General features: G+C 39.0%; 1 long non-coding RNA gene across 1 annotated transcript in view; it reads right to left on the bottom strand.

Annotated features, from left to right (window-relative positions):
• Positions 1-21,470, bottom strand: part of LOC132429161 (uncharacterized) — a 47,198-nt gene that overhangs the window by 15,257 nt on the left and 10,471 nt on the right. Inside the window, exons 2-3 of the long non-coding RNA XR_009520296.1 lie at positions 20,112-20,260; positions 19,050-19,122 (exon numbers count right to left, since the gene is read on the bottom strand). This is a non-coding gene — a long non-coding RNA (uncharacterized lncRNA). The remainder of the gene's footprint in view (positions 1-19,049; positions 19,123-20,111; positions 20,261-21,470) is intronic.

Here is a 21,470-nt window from a genome sequence, read left to right as displayed (position 1 = left end):
GGAAATGGTAATTAAGCTGAGATCTACAGGATGAAAAGCAAGAATAAAAGCATTCCAGGTAAAGGAAACATCACATGTAAAGGCCCTATAGGTATAAAGAGTTTTGAGAAGGGAAACGATCAATGTAGCTACAAAATAAAGTCTAAACAGAAAATTGGCATGAGCTGCAGTTAGGAATGTAAGAAGTAACCCTTGCATATAAGGCCTTGAAAGGTTTTACAAGAAGTTTGAATAATTGCCTCAAAGCCACTAAAGGGCATTCAATGATGAGGCACTAATGACTTATGTACTTTTTAGGTTGAACTTTGTCTCTGTATAATAAACAGATTAGAACAGTGGTTCTCCATGGAAGGTGATTTTGTTCCCAGGTGACATTTGGCAATGTGTGCAGACATTTTTGATTGTCATAACTGGGGAGGGAAGGGGGAGAGTGCTATTAGCATCTAGTGGGTAGAGGCCAAGAATGATACCAAATATTCTATAATGCACAGGACAGCTCCTCTGCACCCAGCTCCCACAGTCCACAACAAAAAAATTATCTGGCCTGAAGTGTCCATAGTGCTAAGGTTGAAAAACCTCAGATTCAAGGAGTCAACAAAGGATACAGGAAAATTAAGTTAAATGACTATTTCAGTAGTCTAGGTAAGAGACAATGGTATTTACTCAAGGATGTTGGTAGTGAAATGGAGAGAATTGGATGGATTCCAGATACAGTTTAGAGAAAAACTGATGGAACTAGACTTCTGGTTTTGGTTATGGCAGACTTGATCATTCAAATCATTACTGAAGACTACTAATAAAGGTGGAATACAGGGTTTCTAAAAAAATCTTTTAAGGATAATCAAAGAGCTAACAAATAAGTGAGAAGTCAGTAGACTAAGATCAAAAGAGGATGGAAATCCAGAGAGGTAAGCCCAATATTTGAGGCTATTTTTGCCCTATATTTGCCCAGCCAGAAGAGGCGGTCTGGAGGTTGAATTGTTCTCAAGAGGACTAGAGAATAAAAGAGTCCAAAATTTGGCAAGACTTGGAACTCTGCTGAGCCATTTCTACCTCAGCCTGGAACCCCAAAGGGCTGTATTATAAGAGTTAGGTAAACTGGAAGCAAACCAGCACCTGCTGGTTTTCTGGCGACCCAGAAAATTTCAGGCATGGAAATTGAATTAAAGATGATCTTCAATTGCTAATGCATAAGTGCCTGTGTAAGACAAATGACAAAGCTCTCTGGAGAAAAATAGTGTCCTCCACAAATTTTTCTACAAATACTGCTTCAAGCCCAGTATTAAATGAGATCTGATTAGACACATGAGAATACAAGACCAGCAGATGTAAAGTGACTAGAAATCGACCAACCAATACTCTAAATCCTGGAATTTTCAACCACAGACTGTAAATCAACTATATTCAAGGAGATAAAACTTAGGCTTAATAATTTCAAGTAGGAAATCAGAAGCTCTTAAAATGTGACAAGACAAACTTGAGAAGAAACCAAATAGAAATTCAGCAAATGAAAATTCCATCAAAATTAAGAATTCAATGGACAGTTGACATAGCTGAAGGGATAATTACTGAACTAGAAGAAAATATCCATAATGAAGCAGGGAAAGACAAGACAATAGAAAATGCAGAAGACAGCATATGTGACATAGAATAGAGTAGGAGAGGTTTCACATACATTTAACCGTCATCAGGAGAATAGGAAAGAGATAATAAGCAAAAGCAATATTTGAAGAGAGAATGGCTAAGAATTTTTCAAATCTGATGAAAGATATCAATCTACAGGCTCAAAAAGCTTAACTAATCCCATGAGGATACATGAAAATGCTTCATAGCTAGACACATCACCAAAGACAAAATGAAAGCCTAAATGCCATTCACTGGGATGAAGGAAATTGGGGAAGGACTGATGAGAAGTAAGAATGTATTCCTACCAGTATTATACAGCTGGAATATACTGAAATTCCTTAGCTAAGTCTGCATCATGACAAAACAACAAGATTTTTCTTTAAAAGAATGCCCCATGTGAGTTTGAGTATCCCTCCAAAGTGCTCTCCTAACACACTAAGCACTCATTACACATTATTATAGTCATCTATTTGCTTGCAATAGAGTAAATACTTTGAAAGCAAGAGTGATGTCTTTTATTTATTATCTTAACAACAGTGCCTGGCAAAGAGAAGTTTCTCAATAAATTTTCATTATGTTTCTTGTATTACTTACAAATAGTATTTAGTTACTAGGAACAAAGAACCCAAATATGAACAACTTGAACAAGATTCATGTTTACTTTACCTCATGGAAATGAAGTTTAAAGGCAGGCAGATTCAGGCTGGTAAAACTGCTCCCATTTTCACAAATTTTCCAGGCTCACTCTTTCTTCTTCTACATCTTTAGTACATGGATTCTATGCTTAAAATCACCTCATGACTATGAGATCATCACAGCAGCTCCAGCCATCATATCTGCACTTTGGGCAGGAAAAACAAAGAAAAAGAGCAAGTAGAATGTTCCTTTTCCCTTTTCTGGAATAGCTTTCCTGGAAACACTACTCAGTTAATTCTATTCACATCCATGGTTGCAACTTCTGCTGCCCCTACCAGAGTCCTACCCTTGCAATTTCCTCTGTCTCTACTTCCTTCTGTTCCTCTAGTTTGAGACCTGTTCTGCATCTCTAACCCTAGAAGACTACTAAAGCCACCTCCTCGATTAAGGAAAATGTATTTCTAGATTTCCAAGGAAGAGAATAGAATGCATTTTCTTGGAAACAACATTATCAATAGTGATTACATTGTATAGTATGAGTATGTTATCAAGTTGTTAACTATTAAGTGGGTTTCTCTGATGTAAACTTAGAACACAAACACCTTTTATAACATGTTTAAATTAGCAAAGTTATTTCTGATTACACATATTTGCCCTAGAAACTAATTTCTGAAACACAAACTTTTGTTAGGAAGTGTCGACTTTGTTAGGTGTGCTAGAACTCTGGTAGTGCACAGAGTGGGGGCCAATGCACTTTTGAATATTTGGTCATATTTTCTTTTCCCCTTGTGCTTTATTATCTTTCTTGCTATATTCTTATTGCAATGTGTTTGTTTTGCTTTATTTTGTTTGCTTTTCTTTTTTTTTTACCCAAGGACATAACTGGGTGCCTCTTATGATCTGAGCCATTATTATTTTTTTCTCTTGAGACACGACAAAAAATGATTTGCTGGTGTCTTTAGAGTGGCATACTATCCAAACTTTGGTTTCATGTCACGGAACTCAGCTAGTTTGAAATGTCACCTGTAACATTTTGCATATCTTAGTAAACCCAGTAGTGAGAGTTTAGCCTTTCAAAGCAACCTGAATACTCTGCATATTTCTATCTTGAACTAGTGATGAATGAGTACTAGTTTGATTGCGATAATTTCCCAGAATCTGAGATGAGTACTCGGGAATTATTTGAAATAAAGCTAATCCTATATTTAATCAAGTCATCTGACATAGAACTTTCTGTCCTCATCTTTTTATTTTTACCTCATCATTAAGGCACACTGTCAACTAGTAAAATCTCAGTATAAATGCTGAAAGCACAAAGTTAAAGGCATAATAACAAGTGGATAAAGTACTTGTTATTAAAATAACAAGTGGGTTATACACTCAGTATATTTTATCATTTTACAAACATGATACTACGTTAATATTAGATAAATGCTTAAACAATTTGCTATGCTTTGGAATGTAATTCTCCATTTCAGATGCTCTTCCATGGTTGAGAGCTTTGTTTTTTATCATAAGTTCATAGAATTTTTGACTTTTTAAATTATGTAGTGTGATATATTAATTTTTATTTTCTAAAAATGGTATAAAAATAAACTGTTAGAATTTTTCTTAATATCTTCTTATAAAATTAATGGAAATAGTATGGATTTTGGAGCAGATGGATTGGGTTTGGTCTTGATTTTTCTTATCTATATGACTTTAAATGTGTTATTTATTTTTCTGACATTCAGGTTTTTTGCCTGCAAATTGGAAAAAAATATTTCAAAGAGTCCTGGTGAGGATTAATGACATTATTATCATTAATGTCATTAAACAAAAAAGGTCTAGTAGAATGCAGACCTCAAAGAATGTCCATTTTCTCTGCTTTTTCCTTGGATATGTTGTGAGCTGCTTCATAAGAATTTATTTAATTCCATAATGTTTCCGTACACAGTATGTGTTTACTAAATTCTCATTGAGATGGAATACCCTATAGAAATTTTGGAAGTGAATTGAGATTATTTTTCTTATTCATTCTTTGGTTTCTTAAATACCTCTGTGTTTTTGCTTAAAGGATACCTTTTATAATAAACTTCTTACTTTAATACTGCCAGGCTGGGTTCGATAGCTGTGCCATGCGCTCCCACAAATCCTCTAATGCAGGGGTCCCCAACCCCCGGGCCGTGGGATGGTACTGGTCCACGGCCTGTTAGGAACCGGGCCGCACAGCAGGTGGTGAGCCGCTCCCCATCACTGGCATTACGGCCTGAACCATCACCCCTGCTCCCCGTACATGGAAATACTGTCTTCCATGAAACCGGTCCTGGTGCCAAAAATGTTGGGGACCGCTGCTCTAATGTGTCTCTATTATACTGTTTATCATGTTACTTTATATTTATCTATGAATTGGTTGTCCTTTTTACTAGACTGTGGGGTCTTTGCAAATCTTACTAATTTTTCTTACATTCCTAGAACTTTGCAGAGTACCTGGCATATAGTAGGTTCAATAAACATTTACTAAGTAAAAATATGAATGAATTTATGCTTCAGCATTTGAATCCAGCATTGCATATGTCATGGTCTCGCAGTTCATCAAATGAAACATCAAAGGAGGGAAATTTCATACAGAGAGTTTTTAAGCACTTGTTCTTATCTTCCTCTATTTAAAAAAATAATGACAACAATGGGAGGGGGTACTTAATAAATTTTATGATGTAAAGAATATAGTGGCAAATGTACAAAGCTTTATATTAAAAATCAGAGTTTAGGGCTTCCCTGGTGGCGCAGTGGTTGAGAGTCCGCCTGACGATGCAGGGGACACGGGTTCGTGCCCCGGTCCGGGAAGATCCCACATGCCACGGAGCTGCTAGGCCCGTGAACCATGACCGCTGAGCCTGCGCGTCCGGAGCCTGTGCTCCGCAACGGGAGAGGCCACAACAGTGAGAGGCCCGCGTATCGCAAAAAAAAAATAAAATAAAATAAAATAAAATCAGTTTATAATGAATAGTAAAATCATAGAATTAAGCTAAGTACAATGTATTAATAAAGTTAGGCAGAAATGTCCCGACATCAATCAGATTCCAGTAGAAAAAGAGAATCCACTCTGAGTATTTCAAACAAGAGGATTTTGAGGCAGGGAATTTTTTACACAGGTGACAGAGAAGCTGAGAAGCCAAAGGGGGAAAAATGAGGTAACCCAGAAATTGACAACAACCAGGAACGTCTACCACCTCTGCTAGAGAGACAAGTGAGGCGGCTCAGAAACTGAGCCCAGGAGCTGATGTCTCTTGTTGGAAGTTGGATCCGTGAAGGGTTATCCTATGGGAGCTGGAACCACCAGGGAGATGCAGCTGCTTCTGGAGGTGCCACCCGGACAGAGAGGGAGGGGGAGAAACTCCCAAGCTTCACCCCTCCTCCCACCACCCATCTCCACCCAGTGGCTCCCATGAGCCAAAGCCAGCTGACATGGGAACCTGGGAAACTCAGGCTGCAGGGGATCTAAGAATCCTAAGATCTAAGAAGAGGGTTACCCCAGAATGAAGTAGATAATAAAGGGGAAAAAATAAAACTATGCTTTGGCACCAAAGCCCGTGCTTCAGCCTCTATCAACTTACAAACTGGTCTTCAGTTTCATGCTTGATATTATAGTAAGCGCAGATGTTTAATGTCTAAATGATTGCTTATAGAGCTTCCAATCTTCCTCACTCCAATCAGAGGAGGATTTACAATGGAGCTAATGATTCTTAAACCTCAGGGCCCTACCCTTGCTCCAACCTCTTCTAGTGCTCTGAGAAAGATCTTAAGTATCTTTTAAAATTTATGATTGTATATGCTTTTTGAAAACAGAGGATCCAAAAGGTTAAAGCATCTTGTCCCTTGTATAAAATCTGCCTCTTTCCTACCTGCTCTCTCCCCCTCCCCTTATATCTAAGTTAGCTTCCTTTCTCAAATTTTCTTCTTTAACTCTTAGTTCAACAATTAAACCAGGACCCTGGATCAGGTGAGCTGGAGAAATTCTAATTCCATTCAGCAAGGTAAAAAAAAAATTATTCTGCTTATGGAAACTTTCTTTACAATATGAATCACAAACTCAAATTCTTCCAGGGATCCAAGCAAATGACAAATGAATGAAAAAGGATCAGTGAGGGCTAGAATGGCTAACACCCAGGTTGAAATGAGCAACTGTTACTCAGCTCCATCCAATGGTTGCATGAAATTGAGCTCACTGGATCCAGGCTGTCTTCTTTTTTCTTTTAAAGAGAAACTGAAAATATAATTTCTGTTTTCCAAGTCAAACCGTGAACTCTTTTGAGTTTTAAATGTACACTGAAAAAACTTTAATACAGTGCCGAGCAAAACAAATCACATTCAGGGCTTCCCTGGTGGCGCAGTGGTTAAGAATCTGCCTGCTAATGCAGGGGACACGGGTTCGAGCCCTGGTCTGGGAGGATCCCACATGCTGCGGAGCAACTAGGCCCGTGAGCCACAACTACTGAGCCTGCGCGTCTGGAGCCTGTGCTCTGCAACAAGAGAGGCCGTGATAGCGAGAGGCCCGCGCACCGCGATGAAGAGTGGCTCCTGCTTGCCACAGCTAGAGAAAGCCCTCGCACAGAAACGAAGACCCAACACAGCAAAAATAAATAAATTAATTAATAAACTCCTACCCCCAACATCTTCTTAAAAACAAAAAACAAAAAAAAACAAATCACGTTCAAGTGCTATATTGAACCCATGGGCTGCCAGTTTACAACATTTGTTTTTTAGGAGATATACATAACTTGAGAAACTTAGAACCAATCTTTGCAAGAAATCTGATTCTTTCTTTTCCCAAAGTCAAAATCAAGAGAAAGAAAAGGCTAAAGCTACCTCAAGAAGTCTGTCTGAGCTCTAGAACAGGTTGATTATTATTTATTGTAGTAAAAAAATAGATTCAAGAAAATCATTTTAGTGTCAAGCATATTGCTGATGCTGGTATATATAAGCGAGAGAAATGGGGCCAAAAAGTCGGGAGGCCAACAGATGTACAACTAAATAGAATACTTACGATGAAATAGCTAACAGATATTGAGGACTTACTATGTGCCAGCCACTGTGCTCAGTGTTTTGTCAATCAGACTGTCAGTCAACAAACATATGTTCAACCAGGCACTGTTCTATGTGCTGGGATAAAGCAATGACGAGACAGAGGAGCCTGCCTTTCAGAACCTTAGAGTCCAGAAGAGGAAGAGAGTAAATACATGTGTAAACAAAGAGATATGTGCAAGATGATTGCAAGAGTTCTGTGATATAATAAAGAAAATGGGGTAATGGGATAGAGATTGACTGCAGTAGAGGAGATAAAAGAGTTTTCAAAACTGGTCCAGGAAAACCTTTCCGAGGAGCTGACTTTGGATAAAGACATGACTTAGGAGAGGAAGGCAGTCATGAAGCAAAATTTATGAAGTTTGTTCCAAGTAGAAAGAAGAGCAGATGCTAAAGATCCTTCAGTGGCTGCAAGTTTGGCATAACTGAGGGATGGAAATCAAGCCAGTGTGAGTAGAGCAGATGCACTCAGAGGGTGGGCAGGACCATATTGCACTGTAGACCACGATCAGGAGGTTGGATATTCATCTATGATGATGTGCAAGGAAGCCACTGAGACTTTTCAGCAGTGCCCTAGTATGGTTTGTTTGTTTATTTAATTAAATTAATTAATTAATTTATTTATTGGCGGCGCGGCATGTGGCATCTTAGTTCCCAAACCAGGGACCACACCCCCTGCATTGATAGTGCGGAGTCTTAACCACTAGACTGCCAGGGAAGTCCACCCTAGTACATTTTGATTTAAGCATTAAGGTCATTCTGGCCGGTCCATGGAGGGTGATATATTGATGTGAAAGCTGAGGTGATGGAAGGCTAGACTGGATTGTAGCGGTGCCGAGATTGAGATACTGGTAGATTTTTAAATCTATTTACTTATTTTTAATGGACTGGATGTGCGGTCTGAAGGCAAGACCTAAAACAAGAATGATATCTTGGTTTGGAGCTGACAGGAGCTGCACAGGCCACCACCGCTGGCATCACCTCCATTACCTTCACCCCTTAGCAGTCACCATCGACCACCTACCTTCCTGCCAGCATTGTTCCTAAGCCCCATTACTCTCTGCCACAGCTGACCCTGCGCTAGATCGTTAGGTCTTTATAGAGTCAGTAGATTATTCCTCTTTACAGGTGGTGTGGAAGTATTTTAATATTCTAAAAACTGATACAGCCATGCCAGGTGATACCAGCTGAATATCAATCTGAGACTAAAAGGTCTAAAGTCTATCCTGTTGGATGTAGAACATCAATGACAGTTTTGGCCAGGGGAATGACATGATCAAAGTAAAGTTTCCAGAAGGTGGAACTGGCAGCTGTGTGCAGGATGAGTTAGAGAGTGGAGGGAGAAGCGGGAGGCAAAGATCAGTTAGCAGTTTATTGCAGAAGACGCACAAGATCAGGAGAGGAGAATACATCAACTCCCCAAAGGATTTTGCTGTGAAAGTTAGACCTTGCCTTGATAGGAGGAAGGTAATATACTCCCTTCTCCCCTTTAAACTGATTTGTTGGAGCTTTGTTTTGTTGCTGAAGGTACCGAGTGAATATATCTTTGTCATCTACATGCCTTGTGGGTAAATGATAGAATTACCATCCCGGCTTCCTCTTTCCTGAAGGAATGAACTTTAGAACTCTATGGTATGAAGTGGGCTGGATTAGGAGTGAATTCCTGAGGTAACTTGGTACTTTCCAGAGACAGAATCTCTCTATGAATCTTTAACACATTGGTTAAACTGGGGAAAGGGAGAGATTCACATCCCACGTGAAGAACATTAAAAAATCCTTGAAAATAACCCTAAAATATATCTTTGCTTATTTATGACTGTCAGAATAGATAGGAAAATTGAGGGAGGGAGAAAAAAAAGAGAGGGAGAGAGAACAAAATCATAACATTTGAGCAATTGGTGAACCTAGGTGAGTATATGGCTAATCACTGTACTGCTTTGCAAATTTTCTATAGGTTTAACATATTTCAGAATAAACAATGGGGGGAAATATTTCACTAGTTTGCTAATTGTTCTTTCTGGGAACTAGCTGACCTTTGATTTTTAGTAATGATGATTTTAATGACTCACTTTATCATCAAAAAATCTACAAACAATAAATGCTGGCGAGGGTATGGAGAAAAGGGAACCCTCTTGCACTGTTGGTGGGAATGTAAATTGATACAGCCACTGTAGAGAACAGTATAGAGGTTCCTTAAAAAACTACAAATAGAACTACCATACGACCCAGCAATCCCACTACTGGGCATATACCCTGAGAAAACCATAATTCAAAAAGAGTCATGTACCAAAACGTTCATTGCAGCTCTATTTACAATAGCCCGGAGATGGAAACAACCTAAGTGTCCATCATTGGATGAATGGATAAAGAAGATGTGGCACATATATACAATGGAATATTACTCAGCCATAAAAAGAAACGAAATTGAGCTATTTGTAATGAGGTGGATAGACCTAGAGTCTGTCATACAGAGTGAAGTAAGTCAGAAAGAAAAAGACAAATACTGTATGCTAACACATATATATGGAATTTAAGAAAAAAAAATGTCATGAAGAACCTAGGGGTAAGACAGGAATAAAGACACAGACCTACTAGAGAATGGACTTGAGGATATGGGGACGGGGAAGGGTAAGCTGTGACAAAGTGAGAGAGTGGCATGGACATATATACACTACCAAACGTAAGGTAGATAGCTAGTGGGAAGCAGCCACATAGCACAGGGAGATCAGCTCGGTGCTTTGTGACCGCCTGGAGGGGTGGGATAGGCAGGGTGGGAGGGAGGGAGATGCAAGAGGGAAGAGATATGGGAACATATGTATGTGTATAACTGATTCACTTTGTTATAAAGCAGAAACCAACACACCATTGTAAAGCAATTATACTCCAATAAAGATGTAAAAAAAAAAAACAAAAAAAAACCCTCATTAGATGTGCCTTCAGAAATGCATTGTGCCATAGTGGAAAGATAGCAAGCTTTAGAACCAGGCAGGGGTGGATTCTACTTTTAGGTGTTTGGCCTTGGACAACTCATTTGACCTTCCCAAGGCTCAGTTTCCTGATCTTTACAACAGGAATAACAGCATCTCCACTGTAAGGTTGTTATGAAATAAGCGATAATAACTAGGCAGAGCGCTAGGCGTGCCATATGCTCTTCATAAATGGCAACTCTTGCTATTCTCAAGGGAGGGAGGCTATTTGATACAATCAGACCATAATATCAGAAACTTAAACATATGACAGACTCAATTCAGCAAACCTTCACACTTGCTTTGAGATCCAACTTAGAATGCTTTTGTCATGAAGTAATATTTTTAATTTACTCACAGTTTCTTTTGGTCACCCTGCAATTTTTTATTGTCTTAAACATTTCAACTTTCACAGTTCCAAGAAATTTGAAACTGAGGTCAAGAAAGATTAAAGAAATCCACCCCCAACGACAAAAAAACTCTCCTATTCTCCTAGTTACTGAGCCCTTACTATATATCCTATACTTGGGTCTGGTGGCAGACCAGAAAGGGATACATTTGTACTCAGAGGATCTTAGACACCATTAAATTAAAATTCAAAAGCAACTACTGAGTTTCAGAGACTTGAAACAAATTACTAAAGCTAGTTAAATATATTTCTAATATTATTAAACTCTTTTTCTGTAGCAGTACTAAACTAAGTACTTTATGTGCATTATCTCATTTAATTCTCAAACTACGCTCTGAGGCAAATAGTATCATGATCCTTATTTTACAGATGAGAAAACTCAGCCTTGGAGCTGCACAGCCTAAGTCACCACTAGCTACATGTTGCTATTCAAATTAAATGAATTTAAACAAAATTTAAAATTCTGTTCCCCAGATGTTCCTCAGGCCAAATTTCAAATGCTCAATAGTGGCTACTGCATTCTTCACCTCAGATTATACAGACATAGAAAATCATCACAGAAATTTCTATTAGACAGGGTTGCCTTAAAGTCTAAGTAATCACCTAAGTTAATACAGCTGACACATGGTAGAACCAGGACTCAAATCTAGGTGACCTGACTTCTGAACTTGTCCTTTTAAGCCCTCATTGCCAAAGTCAGAACCAAGATTTCCCAATATCCACACGAACTTTCTTCTTATTGTCCACTATTTCTTCTTAAGAATATCATTCCCTCAGTGAATTATACGCTTCACGGTGACATAGCACTGATATTCATAAAACCAGAGTTTTCCAAACCTCAGGCATTCATGTATCACTTCATGATTTTTGGTACATGTACCCACAGACTGCACTAGTGTTACTTACTTTTTAAAATTTACTCACATGTTTATTTAAAGCTATTTATTTAAAAAAATTATATTACTATAGTAAATGATTTACTTCTATTACTTGCCTATATTTATGTTTATAAAAATAAATACAAAGAAAGCAAAATATTTTGTTATGTTCTATCCAGATACTAAGAGATTTTCATTTCTATGTAAGGAGGAGTGTGTGTTATATAGGTATTAAATAGAGACTAGTACAAAACAGATACTGTTACTTGTCCTAATCCCAATTATTGAAAAAGAGTCAAAGAAGGAATACGTTTCTCACAATGTGATATGATGCTATTCATTGCTAGATCTGTAAAACCACCTAAAACCTCCTCTATGCCCACCAGGAGTTTGTGTCGTACATTTTAGGAACTTTGCACCAAACATTTAGGGAAACACCAAAGCGGCATATAATAAAGAACAACTACAACCATGAGCAAAAACTATCACACAGACAATGGGTAATTTAGAAAGGAAGTGACTTTCAAGGAATAGCTTCATGGAAGGATGTGGAAATGGGCTTTAAAAGTGGAATAAAATGAGTAAGACTATTTTGGCCAAATGTGCACTAAAGTGGGAAGGCAAAAGAAGTTCTGGGGACAGTAAGACTAACAGAATGACTAGCACTACAGGAACACTTTGAAGAATTTTAGGCAATATAGCTAAGTAAGTTTGAAGAGGCTCAATTTGGAGAGTTTTGATGCTAGATTAATACAAACTGAGAGGAAATCAGTTCAGAGTAGCGGCTTCAACTTGTGCACAGAAGGCTCAGGATGGGAGTGGCTGTGTTAATATCATTATGGAAACGAAGAGCAACGATGAGCTGGATAACTTCACAGAACCAGAATATTCTAGCCTTTATCAGTTGTGAGTTGAAATTCAGTCCCTTTTGCATGGATATCCCAGTATCCCTCCATAAGCCAAATCCCCTTCACTTGACTTAACAAAGTCCAGGCTTCCAAAGAAATTCATTCCCCAATATAGTTCTAATCCTCAGAGGTCTTATATGTCAACTTCTACCCCACTAGCCCCAAGTCTGGATGCCTGGCTCTGGGTTAGTTGTGAGAGCAGTTCACAGCCACTGCTAACTGGAGGCTGGATGTGTGGAAATCCAGCCACCGCCTTTCCATTTTCATGATTGGTACCCAGTGCAGTGGAGAAGAGAATGCACCTCCCACTGTGGTACACCCTAACACAGGCGTGGTTTTCAGAACCAAGATAGCCGAGAGGGCTCTGGAGTCACACTGCTTGAGTTCAAATCCCAGTGCAACCGTTCAATTGTATTCCTTTCTCTTATTGAAAATAGATTAATAATAATACACATCTCATAATTGCTGTTCATGTTAACCAAAAGCATTCCTAAAGCTCCTGAGTGAATTCATACCAGATGTCTCCCTATTATTATCCCCAGATTATTATAGCTCTAAGTCACTCATACAGGCAAGCGCATACACACACACCCATAGACCCCAGAAGGCTCACATCCCAGCGGGGTGACTGTTTGGGCATGTTTCCCAGTATTAGCCATATTAGTTACCCAAATATATCTTCAACCATCATCACCCTCTGATACCTGAGCCTTGGTGCCATCTTGCTGGGGCGGCAGATTGCTTCACCTAATTGCCTTCTCACTTCCAGACACACTCCCTACATAGACTATCCTTGGCCACCAGTGTGCCAAGCTCTTCTTATCTCAGGATCTTTGTACCTGCTAAAACTTCTTTCTTCAGTCGTACTCTCCCTTCTCTGCCTAATTTTTACTCAACCTTCAGGTCGCTGAGAAGCCTTCCCCAAACTTCCATCTAAATGGTCCACTTATTTATCCATTTATATGTATGTATGTATATCCTTCCTTTGTGAAGTACAACTTAAGAAATGCATAGACATTTGTATACACAGTTTTGCCCTGGAACAAAGCCAAGTTAATTCTATTTACCAACAACTTAAGACAGACGTGGTCATGTACAGTCATTTTAATCTTAATCATCTTGTTTTCATTTTTTTCTTGGTTCTCTAGAGCTGGCTATGTTTGTGTGTAATTTTGAGGTGTTTTATGAGCATTATTAAAGTCATTATGCCCAACGAAATGTACAAGCAGTGAGAATGATGAAAACTACTAATTAGTGGCATAAGACTATGATGAAAACAAAATGAAACCTAACATTAATTGATATGCATATTTTCATCCCTTTTATGGCATCATTTTGGACTTAGGAACAAATAGACTTATGAATAGTCTTTGGAAATTTAACACATTTGTACCCAGAGGAGGTTCTATGTTTGGTTTTCTGGTTATATTTTTACCTCTCTCTGCCTGTCTCTACTCTAAACTCCATGAGGCTAGGAATCAATGTTTTGCTCACCATGGTATTGCAGAGTGCCTCAGGGTGACTGTAATGACACCAACTACCTAGAGTTAAGCCAAACTTCACAGATAAGGGGAGAGTCCTCCACAAGACTGCCCTCACTTCAGACACCAGTCACAAGTTCAGGAGTCCCCAGGCCACACTCACTTCTGACCAGCTGGCTGCAAATTCAAAATTTCCCACTACCCTCTCAGATTTGATAATTCATTAGAATAACTCCAGGAACTCAGGAAGGCACTATACTCAATCATTATAGTTTAATTATAGCAAAAGGATACAAATCAGAACCAGCCAAAAGGAGAGGCACATAAGATGATGTCTAATAAGGTCCCAAATGTGAAGCTTCCTTGTCCTCAGGGTGCCTGTTACCTCTGGGTACACCAGTGTGTGCCAGTACACAGAGTGCTTGCCAACCAAGGAGGCTCACCTGAACTTCAGTTTCCAGAGTTTTTATCAGGGTTTCATTATACAGGCAGGGTTGTTTGAATCATTGCCCATGTGACTCCATCTCCAGCCCCATCCATCTCCTCAGAAGTCAGGCTTACATTACTTTTGGGGCTCAAAGCCCCGAAGTCTAATGTGTGGTTGGTCTTTCTAGCATGGCCAGCCCCTCTCCTGACTCATCTCATTTACATAAACTATCTAGGAGTCCACCATGAGTCTCCTCATTAGCATAAACTTTCAAATGTGGCCTGAGGGGTGCATAATGAATAACAAAGATACACCTGTCACTTGGGAAATTCCAACTGTTTAGAGGTTACTTCCAGGAACCGGAGAGAAAGGCCAGTAAAATTGTTTATTACACAGTAATACATAGTAGATGTAATAAATACTTGGTAAATAAATGACACACCTGAGAGTTAGGTCAGATGAAACTGGATATTGTGATGACTATATCAAGAAGAAAGATAAGAAAAAACTGATTGAATCTAGCAGTGAGGTGATTGTATTCAAAGCAGTTTCAGATGTTAATTGATTAAAGAATAAATCGGGGGCTTCCCTGATGGCACAGTGGTTGGGAGTCTGCCTGCCGATGCAGGGGATGAGGGTTCGTGCCCCGGTCCGGGAGGATCCCACGTGCCGTGGAGCAGCTGGACCTGTGAGCCATGGCCGCTGAGCCTGCGCGTCCGGAGCCTGTGCTCCGCAATGGGAGAGGCCACAACAGTGAGAGGCCCGCGTATCACAAAAAAAAAAATAAAGAAATACTAAATCGAAGTTGAAGTTTTATAGATTACTCTATTAAGATGTTTGCTGATGACTAGAAGGTGGAAGATATAGGATATACAGACATGAACATGTAGAAGATGATGGGAAGGAGCCAGTGGACTAAAAGAGATTAAGGAGAGAAGAACTGATGGGGCAAGTTTGAGGTGGCCTTATGGGTAACCGACTTACCAAACACTGCTGGTGGCCAAATACAGGTCTTAGGGATGAAGTAGAGATCATTTACTCAACCAGATGGCTTCCAATGTCCCTTCTCAACCTAAAAGCCTATGATTCAGCTCTGTGGAAATACCATTGTTCAAAGATGTTCATTCCTTTAGACAAGTGGTTCTTAATCGGGGGTGATTTTGCCCCTCAGGGGACATTCAGCAATGTCTGGAGATATTTGACCCAGCAATTCTACTTCTGTCTATGTATTCAAGAGAACTGAAAGTAGAAATTCAAGCAAATATTTGTATACCCATGTTCACAGCAATATTATTCATAATAGCCAAAAGGTGAAACCAACCCAAATTCCATTCAGAGATGAGTGAATAAACAAAATGTGGTATATCCATACAGTAGAATATTATTCAACCTGAAAAAGGAAGGAAATGCTGACGTGCTACAACATGGATAAACCTTGAAGACATTACAATAGTGAAATAAGCTAGTCACAAAAGACAAATATTGTGTGACTCCATTTATATGAGGTACCTTGAGTAGTCAAATCCACAGAGAAAGAAAGTAGAATGGAGGTTAGCAGGGGTTGTGGGGAGGTGGGAAAGGCAAGCTGTTGTTCAATAGGTATGAAGTTTCAGTCTGGGAAGATGAAAAAGTGCTGGAGACGGATGCTGCCCATAGTTGCACAGCAAGGGGAATGTACTTAATGCCACTGAACTGCACACTTAAAAATGATTAAAATGGTAAATTTTATGCACATATATTTTACCACAACTTAAAAAAAGACTGAAGTGCTACTAGCATCAGGCGGGTAGAAGCCAGGCGTGCTGCTAAACATGCTACAATGTACAGGTCAGCTACTTCAACAAAGCACTTTCCAACCTGAATGTTGATAGTGCTGACGTTGAGAAATCTCTCTGTCACAAATTAGTGAAAGAACAGCAGTAAGAGACTGTACAGTGATATGGTCTTTTCACTTTTACACTGCTTTTCCACACTCAAGCCACTTTCCTTATTTCGCTAGATTTCACTGCCCAAATCAAGCTAAAAAAAAAAAAGCAGAAGTAGTTAAAAAAAAAAAAAAGGGGGCTTCCCTGGTGGCGCAGTGGTTGAGAGTCCGCCTGCCGATTCAGGGGTCACGGGATTGTGTCCCAGTCCCGGAGGATCCCACGTGCCGCGGAGCGGCTGGGCCCGTGAGCCATGGCTGCTGAGCCTGTGCGTCCGGAGCCTGTGCTCCGCAACGGGAGAGGCCACAGGAGTGAGAGGCCCACGTACCGCAAAAAAAAAAAAAAAAGGAGAAAAACAATCACTTAAACCTCAAAACAGAATTTTGGAATTCTCAATTTCTGAGATAAATATTTCTCTCTCTCTCTCTCAAATAATTTCACCAATAAAGTTTGAAACTATGTAAGACTCCCAAATTTGGCTTGAACTCTTCATATTTTGTTGTATTCCCAAGTCTATTCTATGCATGGTCAAGAAAAAGACAATAAACTATTTTAGCAATGCTGTATACTTTCCGTATATATTGTGTGTAAATATATGTAATCTGATTTCAATTCTTGTGAAAAATCATGAGTCTTCTACAGATGTCTTTTCTACAGCAAAGAAGGCATCTTGGTTTAAAGGATGTCTTTATTTCTCATGTTTAAAGGCTTAAACAAATCTCAGTGACAAAGGATCATTTTTTCTCACTGCATGTATTATCATTTAAAAGGGAACAATGTCTCCTGTTAAATAACTAAAACAAATTAAAACTTGAATGAACCATGACAGTAAGGGAAAATTATCCTTTGCATTTTCTATCATGGGGCTACTGGATCAATGGCCTTTCGATTCAGTCAAATAAGCCACTGATCCAGTCGAACAATCAGTGAGTCTTACTATTTTTAAGAAATTGAGCAGCTTATTTGATTGAAAATGATTGAGGCAATTGTGTGTGTGTGTGTGTGTGTGTGTGTGTGTGTGTGTGTGAGTGCATGTGTCATGCATGCATATGTTGAGCCCCACATTTGATACAGATTCAATACAAGTGGAAAAGGACCATAGTTTGAGAAACAATGGTGTTCAAAGATTTTTTAGTATTTTATTAATTTAGTATCTGTTTATTTCTCCATCTTGTTCCAAAAAAGGTTTAGGGCGGCTCTGAGTGTTTTTATATATAATCTGCAGGCTTTTGTCTTATGTTTCTGACTATTTTGTAGACTGAGTGCTAAACACTAAATTATTAAAGATTATGAAAGAAAGAAAGAGAGAGAGAAAGGGAGCAAGGAAGGGAGGGAGGGAGGGTGGGAGTGAGGAAGGAGGAAAGAAAGAATGGAAGGAGGGAGGGAAGGAAGGAAGCTAATATATAACATCCAATGAACTACTTTATCTTGAAGACTATTTCAGTGACTTCAGTCAATAAAACCACTGGCAGACAAGACATCTTTGCCATTAATTTGTATTCAAGGATACTATAACTACTTGTTTATTTAAGTAGAATGAAATGTGACCTGAGCGTACTCGTTGTCTTTTTACTTTCTGTCTCCATTTACCCTTCTGAAAGACATCCAAATTCTTTTTGGAGAATTTCTTTCCCCTTGAACCATAATCTTGGTGCAGATGATGAATCCAGGTGCCTGCCTTCCTACTATGGAGTCACACCAGCTGCTGGGGACTCTTTGTGCCAAATCTTTCCTGAATCACTCAGATATAGGCAGGAGGTGGACTTAACTGTTTCAGGTTGGTCCATGGATGTACTCTCCAGGATTCTGACTCTTGAATAAGTGATACAGGATTGAAGAGACATTTGGAGTTGAGTCATCCTGATTGCAGTACCGCAACCACACTCTTCATGCTACAGTATATTTCTCTAGTTCCTCATTCCCAGCCCTTTCCATATTCTCTTCTTGATTCCTGCTTCCTGACCAAGTGTTACAATCCATCCCTAATTTAGTGGTTTGAAACAACAAAAACAATAACGTCATTTTGCTCCAGACTCTGCATTCTGGGCAGGACTCAGCAGGGACAGCTTATTTCTCCTCTACTCATTTTTATCTGGTGGGATTTTAAAGGTAGGACTTGAAGGTGTGCTCACATGTCTGGTACCTGCTCAGAGGAGGCTGAAACAGATGGAGACCAGAATAATTGGGTCTCCTTGGGCATGTCTTGAAACCTTTATATGGTCTTTCCATATATGATGACTTTAGGGCAGCCAGACTTCTTATGCAGCAGCTCAAGGAACAAAGATGCAAGGAGAAGCCCTATCTCTTGTCCTGACCTAGCCTGCAAAGTCCTGCCGTGGTACTTCTGCTGCACTCTTGATTGAAGCAATGTGAAAGTCCATCCACATTCAAGGGGAAAGAACTTAAACCTCTCACCTCTCAACAGAGTACGGTCAACATCACATTGGAAGAACATGCGGGATAGAAATATATTGGTGCAATCATTTTCAGAAAATTTAATCCACCACCCTGAGCCTTCGGATTGATGTAATCCTGTTAATGTTTCAATAAACTCCCTGTTGCTGATCTTAGCCAGGGTCAGATTCTATTACTTATAACTAAAGAATCCCAATCTAATAGACTAAGGATCTGTTTTATTAATCCCTTGGCAATTAAATGCCACCTTAATGTTGGATATTTAATTAATATCACCATCCAAAGGTTGGTACTTATTCGTTAATTAATTGACACACCTGCGTGACTCAGAAGCCAGCTTTGCTTCACTGATGAACGATTCCAACTATTTTATCAAGCTTCACTCCATCGCTGCAAAACAGACACGGTTATAAGAAAATAGCTGAGGCAGAGAAAGGTTATTTGGTTTATCACAGATGGCAATGGGGAGTGCAGCACTTCCAGAAACAGACCCAGAAGTTTTCATTCCCTTGGCCAGGCTGGAACTATTAAATCACATAGAAATACCAGGAAAAGATAAGCTGCATGAACCAGTGATTGTTGGCACTAAACACTCCAGCGAGTTCAAAGAGCCCTTAGGGCCTGCTGTTTATTTGGAAAACCAGAAGAAAAAAAAAAAAAAGTGGCGAGAGAATGGCAGGATAGAAGCCTAGCTACATATTAGATTATGATTTTATCTTAAACAGGCTTGTCTGAAGAATTTACATATTAGGGGTGCATGAGTTTATATATATATGGGTTTAGAGCACTTTAATCCTTTTTTAAAAAAGCTTCGGGGCATGCATACACATATTAAATAAAAATGTATGTTCCATTAAATATTATCAGTCGGTCATCAAAATATCACCCTGAAAGGAATTTTAACATAAGATCACATAAATGTCAAAAAACAAGTTAGAAAAATAGCTAATGTTATAATTAATATATAGACTATGATGCTGCTTTACTAAAGGTGAAGATGTTAAAATAAAAAATGAAGTAAGAGGATAAGTACGTTGTTTCTAGGAATATTCCATCCCTCCTTCTGGAACTTATTAGTCAATTTCCCTAAGATGCCAGAAGGTTCTAGAAGATTTTTTAAATGTAATTGTGTGATTAATCACCTATACTTACTATTTTATTAATGAAGTCCTTGGAGATAGAAGAGAAAAATATATGCCTGTGGTTTCAACCACTGATGTTTTTCAGAGTTCAAATATTATATTATAGTGTTCAAATATTATAGTGTTCAAATATTATATTTTCATCTTCTCTTTCTCTCTCTCTCTCTCTCTCTCTCACACACACACACACACACACACACACACACACACACACACACACACACACTCCATTTCTACCTCTTTTCCTCTTTGGTTCTCTTCCAGAGGCTGCTCTTTCAGTGACAGACATCTCCATGGGCTGTTCTTTGTGACCACCGGCTGCGCTGTGAGAACTGTTTTGGTCTGGCTTTTCTTCATGCCTGTCAAAGGCCACAGAGTGTTGGAGTCTGAAAACACAGCCCAAATCAGCATGGTCTCCAGAGACTCCCAATACATCTCAATAAAACTTTCAATGATCTCCATTTTACACATAGCATTTCTGTTGTGGATGACACACCTCATCTGAACAAATTATATCGAATAGTACCTTAAGTGAAAAGGTTCGTTCGAATAGGGATGATACAGAGAATTACCTCTAATACCTTGTTTTTTTAATTTCCCGTTATGAATAAAACCACTACTAAAACCCAAGAAAAATCATATACATTCCTTTCAAAAGCACAAAGGTCCTAAAACCTTTGATTTGAAAACCCCTTGTGGCCCCAGCATTTTAAGCCATCTTGCAGAATGTTTTATGTGTAAATATACTTGTTAGGACTATTTTTCCAAAGAAATGATTATTAAGGTCCATTAGTGAAACACCTTTCTATTGATGAATTTTGGAGGTATTGCTTTACTCTTTATTTGTTGGGTCTGTTTATCTAGTTTTATTAGCAACTTGTTGCTGGATTCTTATGTATTAATTCAGTGCAACAGTAAGGATTTTTTTGTGTTACGTTAGTATGAGGCTACTTTTAAAACTTTATATTTTTACCTCTGTGTAAGTACAGTACTGAGGAACTAAAGGACATACATAACTCTCAATCTATCATCTGCATTCCCTTTGCATTAAGTGTAACACTGGCACGAAAATCAGAGCCCCAGCTGCAATTTTTCCAGCTGTCTCTGTCACCCTGTGATTTTTCGGTACAAATTTTCTAGCCTGTTTGAAAAGGCAGGCTTCTACCCCCTTCTTTGATTGTGCTCAGGCATTTGTCCAGCCTGAGACATGGATTAATATGAACAGAATCACAGACTTTTCTGAACATAAGTCATTTACGTGTGTTTAGTGGCAAATACCGAGCAAGAAAAAAGCAGACCGCAGTTGCCTTTGTACAGAGTCTGGGTAGGTTTTGATTTCACTCAGAGTCAAGAACAAAGCAACCTCTGACTTTTCCTCAAACTCAGCCTGTATGGAATGACTTCTAATGACTTCACGAACTGCTAGCCTTCAGATGACTGGAGCATTTTCCGCTTTTTAAGTTTTCCTCCTTCTATGACGTTTTATGATTATACCTTATGGTGCAGTTCTATTTTTGTTCTTCATGATTTTCTGAGTGCTTTAAGTTTAGAGGGAATTTTTAAAAATCATTTGGCCACCATCAAACGTGCTCCTCA

This window comes from Delphinus delphis, chromosome 8 (assembly GCF_949987515.2).
Source record: "Delphinus delphis chromosome 8, mDelDel1.2, whole genome shotgun sequence".
Classification (NCBI taxonomy): domain Eukaryota; kingdom Metazoa; phylum Chordata; class Mammalia; order Artiodactyla; family Delphinidae; genus Delphinus; species Delphinus delphis.
The sequence above is the reverse complement of the archived record's forward strand: the minus strand, read 5'-3'. Positions and strand labels throughout refer to the sequence as shown.